The sequence below is a fragment of the Stylophora pistillata genome, chromosome 3, assembly GCF_964205215.1.
Source record: "Stylophora pistillata chromosome 3, jaStyPist1.2, whole genome shotgun sequence".
Taxonomy (NCBI): domain Eukaryota; kingdom Metazoa; phylum Cnidaria; class Anthozoa; order Scleractinia; family Pocilloporidae; genus Stylophora; species Stylophora pistillata.
In genome coordinates, this window is record NC_142521.1 from 30,555,965 (window position 1) to 30,568,278 (window position 12,314).

The 12,314-nt window shown below is 41.2% G+C and overlaps 1 pseudogene across 1 annotated transcript in view; it reads right to left on the reverse strand.

Annotated features, from left to right (window-relative positions):
* The window catches only part of LOC148735579 (G2/M phase-specific E3 ubiquitin-protein ligase-like), a 3,262-nt pseudogene extending 2,300 nt beyond the window's left edge, over window positions 1–962 (reverse strand). Inside the window, exons 1-2 of the transcript XR_015998621.1 lie at window positions 547–962; window positions 142–385 (exon numbers count right to left, since the gene is read on the reverse strand). The product of XR_015998621.1 is annotated as a G2/M phase-specific E3 ubiquitin-protein ligase-like (transcript). The remainder of the gene's footprint in view (window positions 1–141; window positions 386–546) is intronic.
* Between the last annotated feature and the right edge of the window lie 11,352 nt (window positions 963–12,314).

Genomic DNA, 12,314 nt, shown 5'->3' on the forward strand with positions numbered 1-12,314 from the left:
AAGTAAGTTGGACCACCCAGATCCCTTCTAGATCACTCAACTTGTAAATTAATTCGGGGTATGAAAAAAAAAACAGATACAAAAACGAAAGCAATTATTTTAACAATGAGGAAGTCATATACACTTGCTACCGGTACTTACCTCACAATCATTAATATCACTATTTCCATCGTCACTCTCAACGGAGATATGTCCAATCACTCCTGATTCCTTCTTATTACTAGGGACTGGCAGGTGAGTCATAATATAAAGTGCTCCTTGTGATGCCAAGGAAAGTACCTCAGGAGCATTCCACTGAAATGATGTTGAAACATTTGGCATCTTTAGCTTTTTTGCCCCAGGTACAGTGTTAAAACCACCAAAAAGAGACATTGAATTCATACAGCTAATGATCACTTGGATTTAAGTTACCATAAGCGTAACTAATCTCTCTTACTTAAATGGGATGAAGTGGTTGAAACAAAATCACTTAGCACTTCATACTCTACATAATGGGTATGGTCTCCAGATAATAATTATCTCATTGTTTCGAGTTCGCCTGTATGCCTAGCAGGTATCAATCCCTGAAAAGACATTTCAACATTTCGGAAGATAACACACCGCCAGCTATCTGCCTTGAGACGTACCTGTTGCTGAGAATTTCTAAGTGCATTGCACACTGCAGCAGAGATTCTGGCCACCATATCATCGTAGGAAGCCATGTTGAAAGAGATCGACGCATACAATGCACTGTAGGAAATGAGCGGGAAAACAGGCCACGTGATTGTTACGTATCCATACCAAATTAGGTAAATAACCAATTTTGCGCTAAATAACCAATTTTCCATTTTGGTAATTTAGCAAATAACCAATTTTCAGTTTTGGTTGTTTAGCAAATAGCCAATTTTCAGTTTTGGTTATTTAGCAAATAACCAATTTTCAGTTTTGGTTATTTACAAAGAACCAATTTTCAGTTTTGGTTATTTAGCAAATAGCCAATTTTCAGTTTTGGTTATTTACAAATAACCAATTTTCAGTTTTGGTTATTTAGTAAATAACCAATTTTCAGTTTTGATTATTTAGCAAATAACCAATTTTCAGTTTTGGTTATTTAGCAAATAACCAATTTTCAGTTTTGGTTATTTACAAATAACCAATTTTCAGTTTGGTTACTTAGTAAATAACCAATTTTCAGTTTTGGTTATTTACAAATAACCAATTTTCAGTTTCGGTTATTTAGCAAATAACCAATTTTCAGTTTTGATTATTTACAAATAACCAATTTTCAGTTTTGGTTATTAAGCAAATAACCACTTTACAATTTTGGTTATTTAACCACGTTCATGTTTTCGTTATTTACTAAATAACCAATGTCTCGTTTTGGTTATTTATAAATAACCAAACTGCGCTGTGGTTATTTACATATAACCATACTTGTTTTGGTTATATACAAATAACCACTCTAAATAATAAAAATACATTTGGCGCCCCATAGATTCGTGATGAATCCGAAACGTTTTGGTACCGGATTGATTTTGCCGTTTACACGAAAGTGGACGAATCCGAAATAAAAACTCCCCGGTTTAGTCGTGTCTCCGGAGATTTTGAATCCGGAATTTAAAGTGGGAACTTTGAATCCGATAACTTTTGAATCCGGAAAGTTTTTTCGTGTAACCGCTTTTTTTCTCGAATCCGGATATTATTTCCGCCTGCAATCTTTTGAGTTTGCCGTGAAACCAAAATGGAGGATCCGGTGCTAACATTGCTGGCGATCTCCGGTTGCCTAATCCTGTTGCAGGTTCAGGCGATAAATTTTATTAAGTGTACCGCAGTATTTCTGAGGAAACGCAAGTTATTATTGCAAGGAAGTTTAACGTCAGCCACACTTAATCGCCGACGACGTAGATGGCTTGGCATCTGTCCAACTCAAATTTGCCTCAGTGGCATCTGGATCTACTCTAGCCTTTTTTGGGGGAGGCACTTTTACTTTGTCGATCGAACAACAAAACAACACTGGGCTTGGTAACCATTCCATTTCGAACGTTCCCGGAGTCAGTCGTTGTGTGTAAACGGTCAGGAATCCGAATATCCTTTCCGTGTAAACGCCTACGAATCCGAATACTCCAAAATTGATGAATCCGGAAACATTTACGAATCCGGAAAACTCTCCTCTAGTGTAAACCTAGTCTTAGTAAGTAGCAGTGCCAGATAAATAAGTGGCAGTGCCAGATAAATAAGTGGCAGTGCCAGATAAATAAGTGGCAGTGCCAGATAAATAAGTGGTAGTGCCAGATAAATAAGTAGCACTGCCACTTATTAAGTAGCAGTGCCAGATAAATAAATAGCACTGCCACTTATTAAGTGGCAGTGCCAGATAAATAGGTGACAGTGCGAAATAAATAAGTAGCACTGTTTGTTACAAAGTGTTTTTCTTCTGATGTCCCTTACTGGGCACCCGCATTACTGGAGTAGTATTACTGGGGGCCTATCTGGGTAGTCCGTAGAGGTCTGGGTCCGAGTGAGTTCTAATTAAATATTCATACCGCGTAGGTACACGAGGGGGTTAGGGTTCTTGGGGTTAGAGTTGTTGGGGATAGGGTTGTTGGGGTTAGGGTTGTTGGGGAGGTTAGGGTTAGATTTCACGTAGGTTCGTGAGTAGGGTTTCTTTTTTTAAAAAGTCAACGGTATAAAATAGTACAATGGGAACAAAAGAATCCAAGATGCCGGAGGGATAAAGTACAACATGGTTTTTTGCATACGTTTATTTGTCACACAGCACGATATTTGATTTGTAAATAGGTGACATAGGCTAGAAAAGCTGTCATCATATCTCGGTATAACTGATGGAATGTAGAATGTTCTCCCACGTTGGAATCGTAGGTGTCAATTTCGTCAGTGTATTTAGTCACTTGTCTGCGTATTTCGCGAAGGTCTTGTGAGGTAGCTTTTTCTTTTACAATGGCGAATAATTCGTCTAGGATCGCTCCGACCCATTGCGAATCTGTTCAATTTCTCCGTCCAAATGAGCCAGAAACAAGTCTTTAGTAGAGGTCATCTCTTTGTCTAAAAGTGGAGGAGAAAGCCACCTGTCTCAAAGACCCTAGATTGAACAGGTACACTTGTTTGTATTGCGTTAAAAAAATGAGTGTCGTTTAAAACACAAGTTTGGTAAACAAGAATAGACACGCAAGATTTTGGCATATTTCACAAAAGATGATTATTTGTCACACAACACGTTGTCATACAAGGTCTTTAGAGCGAAGAACTTGAAAATAAGTGACATAGACCAAAAAGGAAGGCATCAGTTGACAGTATAACTGATGGAATGTATTTTTTTCTCCCACTTCTTGGTCGTAGGTTTCAATTTCCTCGATGTAGGTAGTCACTTGTTTGCGCATGACGCCGAGATCATTTGTAGCGGTTTTTTTCTTTGACTATGGCTAATAATTCGTCTAATATGGCTCTTGCCCCTGGAGGGTTTTCTTCCATGTCTTTGCCCAAGTGTATTAAAAAAGAGTTCTTTAGACGACGCCAAAAAAACCGTTATCACACCAAATTAGTGACATGAGAAAGTCAGGAGGAGGAGGAATCTTACGAGCATTATAACGCACTGCTCAATCTGTAAGAGATGTACGATCGTAAGACACAGGGACTGACAAGCTGTCAAAGTGTTCGGGTAGACCTTGTCGCTATAAACTCTTGGTCAGTATTATAATGTCTGACTTTTACGATTTCTCCTGTGATTGCGGTCAATGCGAATGGTGTGTACTAAAAGAAGAAGAAATAGAGAGAGAAGCGTTTTGGCAGGACAATTTAAAAAGAATAAGAGCACTCTAGAAACCAAAGTGGATAGACGAAATAGGAGTGTTTATTATGAATGATATATAGTATCATGCAACTACCCGTACCGGTTCTAGGACAATAGAGTACCCACACTTGAAAATTAGAAGGAAATGTATGAGAGATGTAGGAAGGAAACACAAATTAAAAGCGTGCAATAAATCCTGGTTTAGGGTTAAATTGCGTAGGTTATAGGAGCGTGGTTTTTTTTTGTTTCATAATTTAAAAAAATAAAGGTCATCTAAGATGGTGTAAAACAATAAAAATAATGAAACCTAAGATGGTGTTTAATCCTCCCTTAGGGAAAATGATTTCAAAATAAAACGAATATTCAAAAAACATTCATTTTAGGATGAAATTTTGTGGGCCGAGGCCAGGAACGTGTTCGATAATTGAGTCAGTTTGCTAGACATAACGTCTCGTAGTCACGTTCGACGCACTAAAAACTACTATAAAACGAATACCAGAATTGTAAAAACGTGTAAAATGGTATATAAAAGTCACTTGTAAAAATGTAGCGGAATTCCAAATCGATTTCGATCAATTACGATCCTCATCAGTAGTACTCCGCCATGTTTAAAATACTCATAAATAATTGTTCATATAAGTGACTCTGAAATGTCCACACTTCTTCCAGGCTTCATGTAAGCGGTCATGATGTATCAATCACAGCTCGTGGGATTTGAAAAAAGTTCCATTCGTTCTTGGAGTTCATAAGCGAGTCTTCGTTCACATTATTTATCCTCACTCCTTCAGTTATTTGTCTCAGCATCGCGTCATTGTGATAAACCCCCGTCACATCCATTCGGAACTGCTTTACCTCTCTATTGTGTTTCTCTTTACAGTGTTTCCACAATGCAGATCGTTCTTCCTTATTGTTAAGTGATTTCGTATGCTCTTTCCCTCTGGTATACGCGCTCCTGGCTGTTTCCCCTACGTATACGCTGTTACACTGGATACACTTAATCTCATACGTCACACTTTCTCTATCACACGGTCCTTTTCCACCTGTGCTACACACTGGGCAGTCTTCTCGTCCACACTGTCGCGGTTTAAATGGGTCGGACTTTTGGAGTAGTCGTTTAATGGCGATTCCGGCTTTCTCCACCACTTTAATATTGAAACCTTGCTGCTTTATTTCTGTCTGGTATTCCTTCCGTAACCGTGAGTTGGGCGTAGCTGGTACAAAAATTACTGATTCATTCCCGCCGCGTTTGTACCAGTTGGATTTCCTTTCGCTCTTTTCCTTTTCTCGTTCCACCTTTCTCCACTCCTTGGGTCGATGTAACGGTCTTTCTCCTTTTCGCTCAGCTCTTTGTCTCGCTCTAAAAGCTTTGAGGGCCGAATCTACAACCTCATATCTGAATTTCTTGCTGTACCCCGAGTATTGCATTCTCAGGACCATCTCGTTAACATTCTCTACTACTCGTTCCCATGGTAACAATCTGCTACAGTTAAGTAAGACCCGAAGGACTTCTTGGGTCAGGACTGTTCTCTTTGTACTCCAGCTTACGGCAGACCTAGCATGTATGACTGTCTTAGAAGCCATGCTCTTGGAATAAAACTCATACATGATCACTGAGGCTGAGGCTTTCTCGTCCTGCCTGTCTGTCTCTTCCCCTTTTGTTTCCATCCACACCTTCAAGTCAAGGATAGGTAGCTTTCCGTCCTGGTGTTTAGAGGGGTAATCTATTTCGAGTTGTATTGACGGGTGTATGTCGTTTCCTATCTGTTTTATCAATGTCATAGTCCTCTCATCGTCACTGATTCCTTGATCCTCAGCTACGGATCTCTCATCCATGTGAGTTTTTCCATCCTTGTACCTCATCCCAACTGGTGTTGCTTGCACAGCCATGTTGATGTCATCCACGTACCGTTTGTTCATTTTCATAACGATGGCCAATTCATTCAGCCTTGTTGCAAATTTTCCATCCCACCAAATCATGAAAATCTGGGCCAGTACCCCGGTTAATTTAAGGCCAATTGGACCACCTCTTATTTGCTTTCTGATCTCGTTATCAAATGTGAAAACATGATTTTTCATAATCACTGTCAATACGACTCTTAATGCCTCTTTCAACATAATACGTTTCGCACGTTCATCTGGCTGTGTGACTGGTGGGTTCCACGATTTAAATCTTTTCTCTTTCTGCTCCTCACTCCCACTTGCAGTGATCGTGGGTGGTCTCCCTCTATTCGTCTTTCTCGTTGGACATACATTTGTAATCTCCATCCTAGCTAGCACTTCCGGTGATGTCGTTAATGCCAGGTACAGACCCAACTCCTGACTGTTGATACTTCGGATACTGATGTTACTCTCGTAGAAAACCTCACACACCTTATCGATTGTGAACTCAATATCAAGACTAGGATATAAAGCAATCACGTCGGTGGAGCCAATTATTAAGTTGTCGTTATCCTGGTCCTGATTAACTCTGTTCATTTCCGCGATCATGTCTTCCGTGCTCGTGCATATGGCGCTATTCTCTCTCGATTTCCATACCTCTGTAAGTACAACGCTCACCAGGTGAGAGAGCTTGCAGTTGTAACCTACCATTGCCCCGCATACCGGTCTAACGGGGGGGCCCTTGTACTCATCACTGTACTCTTTATGTTTTTCATAACGATGGCCAATTCATTCAGCCTTGTTGCAAATTTTCCATCCCACCAAATCATGAAAATCTGGGCCAGTACCCCGGTTAATTTAAGGCCAATTGGACCACCTCTTATTTGCTTTCTGATCTCGTTATCAAATGTGTTATCTCGTTATCATAACTCTTAATGTTATCATAACTCTTATCATATCTCTCAAATGTGTAATCTCGTTATCATAAAGAGTACAGTGATGAGTACAAGGGCCCCCCCGTTAGACCGGTATGCGGGGCAATGGTAGGTTACAACTGCAAGCTCTCTCACCTGGTGAGCGTTGTACTTACAGAGGTATGGAAATCGAGAGAGAATAGCGCCATATGCACGAGCACGGAAGACATGATCGCGGAAATGAACAGAGTTAATCAGGACCAGGATAACGACAACTTAATAATTGGCTCCACCGACGTGATTGCTTTATATCCTAGTCTTGATATTGAGTTCACAATCGATAAGGTGTGTGAGGTTTTCTACGAGAGTAACATCAGTATCCGAAGTATCAACAGTCAGGAGTTGGGTCTGTACCTGGCATTAACGACATCACCGGAAGTGCTAGCTAGGATGGAGATTACAAATGTATGTCCAACGAGAAAGACGAATAGAGGGAGACCACCCACGATCACTGCAAGTGGGAGTGAGGAGCAGAAAGAGAAAAGATTTAAATCGTGGAACCCACCAGTCACACAGCCAGATGAACGTGCGAAACGTATTATGTTGAAAGAGGCATTAAGAGTCGTATTGACAGTGATTATGAAAAATCATGTTTTCACATTTGATAACGAGATCAGAAAGCAAATAAGAGGTGGTCCAATTGGCCTTAAATTAACCGGGGTACTGGCCCAGATTTTCATGATTTGGTGGGATGGAAAATTTGCAACAAGGCTGAATGAATTGGCCATCGTTATGAAAATGAACAAACGGTACGTGGATGACATCAACATGGCTGTGCAAGCAACACCAGTTGGGATGAGGTACAAGGATGGAAAAACTCACATGGATGAGAGATCCGTAGCTGAGGATCAAGGAATCAGTGACGATGAGAGGACTATGACATTGATAAAACAGATAGGAAACGACATACACCCGTCAATACAACTCGAAATAGATTACCCCTCTAAACACCAGGACGGAAAGCTACCTATCCTTGACTTGAAGGTGTGGATGGAAACAAAAGGGGAAGAGACAGACAGGCAGGACGAGAAAGCCTCAGCCTCAGTGATCATGTATGAGTTTTATTCCAAGAGCATGGCTTCTAAGACAGTCATACATGCTAGGTCTGCCGTAAGCTGGAGTACAAAGAGAACAGTCCTGACCCAAGAAGTCCTTCGGGTCTTACTTAACTGTAGCAGATTGTTACCATGGGAACGAGTAGTAGAGAATGTTAACGAGATGGTCCTGAGAATGCAATACTCGGGGTACAGCAAGAAATTCAGATATGAGGTTGTAGATTCGGCCCTCAAAGCTTTTAGAGCGAGACAAAGAGCTGAGCGAAAAGGAGAAAGACCGTTACATCGACCCAAGGAGTGGAGAAAGGTGGAACGAGAAAAGGAAAAGAGCGAAAGGAAATCCAACTGGTACAAACGCGGCGGGAATGAATCAGTAATTTTTGTACCAGCTACGCCCAACTCACGGTTACGGAAGGAATACCAGACAGAAATAAAGCAGCAAGGTTTCAATATTAAAGTGGTGGAGAAAGCCGGAATCGCCATTAAACGACTACTCCAAAAGTCCGACCCATTTAAACCGCGACAGTGTGGACGAGAAGACTGCCCAGTGTGTAGCACAGGTGGAAAAGGACCGTGTGATAGAGAAAGTGTGACGTATGAGATTAAGTGTATCCAGTGTAACAGCGTATACGTAGGGGAAACAGCCAGGAGCGCGTATACCAGAGGGAAAGAGCATACGAAATCACTTAACAATAAGGAAGAACGATCTGCATTGTGGAAACACTGTAAAGAGAAACACAATAGAGAGGTAAAGCAGTTCCGAATGGATGTGACGGGGGTTTATCACAATGACGCGATGCTGAGACAAATAACTGAAGGAGTGAGGATAAATAATGTGAACGAAGACTCGCTTATGAACTCCAAGAACGAATGGAACTTTTTTCAAATCCCACGAGCTGTGATTGATACATCATGACCGCTTACATGAAGCCTGGAAGAAGTGTGGACATTTCAGAGTCACTTATATGAACAATTATTTATGAGTATTTTAAACATGGCGGAGTACTACTGATGAGGATCGTAATTGATCGAAATCGATTTGGAATTCCGCTACATTTTTACAAGTGACTTTTATATACCATTTTACACGTTTTTACAATTCTGGTATTCGTTTTATAGTAGTTTTTAGTGCGTCGAACGTGACTACGAGACGTTATGTCTAGCAAACTGACTCAATTATCGAACACGTTCCTGGCCTCGGCCCACAAAATTTCATCACAATGTACCAAACCTGAAAAGGTTTTAGAGGCTATGAAACGCACCGTGAAGCAAACTATAAAGCTGGTCCACGTAAGATATGTTGTTGATCTCCTACAAGAACTGACAAGGAGAAAGATTGGAACAAACTCCGTGGAAAATGGATGTAAAGATTTGTGTAAAGATTTACCACCGAGAAGGAAAAATGCCTTGGTACATAAAATGATGAAATGGAAGCTGAGCGATTCCAGGAGATGTTTACAGAGAGAACAGTACAATAATACGAAAGAGTGGAGGAAGTGTAAAGCGGTTTTAACTAACAACGGTGTTGTGCAGCAATTTGAAGAAATATGGAACGTAGAGCGAAGAAGAGTGGTGGAGAGTTTGAAAGTGAAAAGGAAAAGGAAAATTGCTTTTTTGAGGGAAAAATATGGACAGAGTAGAGAAATACCTGATCAAATTGAAGGGATTACAATAGCGGATAGTGACCTGCCGGTTACATTTAACTCTGAACCTAGGTGTTATGGAGGGTGTTCTACTGATGGGAAGGAAAAGAAAATATTGAGTTTGCCACCAAAATTTGCTGTATACGACAAGGTGAACACTGTTGAGTGTGAGGCGGAGATTGAGAAAGGGCTAGCGAAGCTGAGATGGACAAAGAGGAAGCAATTCGAGGGTGACAAGAACCAACAAGACGAGAACAAAGAGCCTGAAGGAGAAACAAAGGGAAGTGTGTACGATGTTAAGAGTTACACATTTGATTTCAGCAATATGAGGGCAACAGATCTCCCCTTCAACAAGAGAGTGCATCTACCTGAACCTCTTGACGAAAGGTCGGAAATTGCTATGCAAAACCTGAAAGTAAAATTAAATCAAATAACAGAAAAATACGTGAAAGATGAAAAGGTTTGCAAATGGAGCAACCTAGAGAAGAACGAAAAGGAAGGCTTGGTTTCAATGAAAAAGAAAGTTCAGAGTCAGGAGAGTGTGGTGTTTCAAACAGACAAGTCAGGTCGCCTCTCCGTAGACAGCATGGGGAACTACAGAGTAGCTTCTCAACCGCACGTTGCCGATAGCGTCTTAATTACCAAAGATGAACATGACCGGTTACAACAGCTCATAAATGCACATTCGACGTCTTGGGTGCGCATTTTAAATGCAGGGAGCGAGACCAATAACGAGACTAGAGTAAAGAACAATATGTTAAATAGTGATAGCCAAGTAGCACCGCTATATACCCTACGTAAGGACCATAAAGAGTACAGTGATGAGTACAAGGGCCCCCCCGTTAGACCGGTATGCGGGGCAATGGTAGGTTACAACTGCAAGCTCTCTCACCTGGTGAGCGTTGTACTTACAGAGGTATGGAAATCGAGAGAGAATAGCGCCATATGCACGAGCACGGAAGACATGATCGCGGAAATGAACAGAGTTAATCAGGACCAGGATAACGACAACTTAATAATTGGCTCCACCGACGTGATTGCTTTATATCCTAGTCTTGATATTGAGTTCACAATCGATAAGGTGTGTGAGGTTTTCTACGAGAGTAACATCAGTATCCGAAGTATCAACAGTCAGGAGTTGGGTCTGTACCTGGCATTAACGACATCACCGGAAGTGCTAGCTAGGATGGAGATTACAAATGTATGTCCAACGAGAAAGACGAATAGAGGGAGACCACCCACGATCACTGCAAGTGGGAGTGAGGAGCAGAAAGAGAAAAGATTTAAATCGTGGAACCCACCAGTCACACAGCCAGATGAACGTGCGAAACGTATTATGTTGAAAGAGGCATTAAGAGTCGTATTGACAGTGATTATGAAAAATCATGTTTTCACATTTGATAACGAGATCAGAAAGCAAATAAGAGGTGGTCCAATTGGCCTTAAATTAACCGGGGTACTGGCCCAGATTTTCATGATTTGGTGGGATGGAAAATTTGCAACAAGGCTGAATGAATTGGCCATCGTTATGAAAATGAACAAACGGTACGTGGATGACATCAACATGGCTGTGCAAGCAACACCAGTTGGGATGAGGTACAAGGATGGAAAAACTCACATGGATGAGAGATCCGTAGCTGAGGATCAAGGAATCAGTGACGATGAGAGGACTATGACATTGATAAAACAGATAGGAAACGACATACACCCGTCAATACAACTCGAAATAGATTACCCCTCTAAACACCAGGACGGAAAGCTACCTATCCTTGACTTGAAGGTGTGGATGGAAACAAAAGGGGAAGAGACAGACAGGCAGGACGAGAAAGCCTCAGCCTCAGTGATCATGTATGAGTTTTATTCCAAGAGCATGGCTTCTAAGACAGTCATACATGCTAGGTCTGCCGTAAGCTGGAGTACAAAGAGAACAGTCCTGACCCAAGAAGTCCTTCGGGTCTTACTTAACTGTAGCAGATTGTTACCATGGGAACGAGTAGTAGAGAATGTTAACGAGATGGTCCTGAGAATGCAATACTCGGGGTACAGCAAGAAATTCAGATATGAGGTTGTAGATTCGGCCCTCAAAGCTTTTAGAGCGAGACAAAGAGCTGAGCGAAAAGGAGAAAGACCGTTACATCGACCCAAGGAGTGGAGAAAGGTGGAACGAGAAAAGGAAAAGAGCGAAAGGAAATCCAACTGGTACAAACGCGGCGGGAATGAATCAGTAATTTTTGTACCAGCTACGCCCAACTCACGGTTACGGAAGGAATACCAGACAGAAATAAAGCAGCAAGGTTTCAATATTAAAGTGGTGGAGAAAGCCGGAATCGCCATTAAACGACTACTCCAAAAGTCCGACCCATTTAAACCGCGACAGTGTGGACGAGAAGACTGCCCAGTGTGTAGCACAGGTGGAAAAGGACCGTGTGATAGAGAAAGTGTGACGTATGAGATTAAGTGTATCCAGTGTAACAGCGTATACGTAGGGGAAACAGCCAGGAGCGCGTATACCAGAGGGAAAGAGCATACGAAATCACTTAACAATAAGGAAGAACGATCTGCATTGTGGAAACACTGTAAAGAGAAACACAATAGAGAGGTAAAGCAGTTCCGAATGGATGTGACGGGGGTTTATCACAATGACGCGATGCTGAGACAAATAACTGAAGGAGTGAGGATAAATAATGTGAACGAAGACTCGCTTATGAACTCCAAGAACGAATGGAACTTTTTTCAAATCCCACGAGCTGTGATTGATACATCATGACCGCTTACATGAAGCCTGGAAGAAGTGTGGACATTTCAGAGTCACTTATATGAACAATTATTTATGAGTATTTTAAACATGGCGGAGTACTACTGATGAGGATCGTAATTGATCGAAATCGATTTGGAATTCCGCTACATTTTTACAAGTGACTTTTATATACCATTTTACACGTTTTTACAATTCTGGTATTCGTTTTATAGTAGTTTT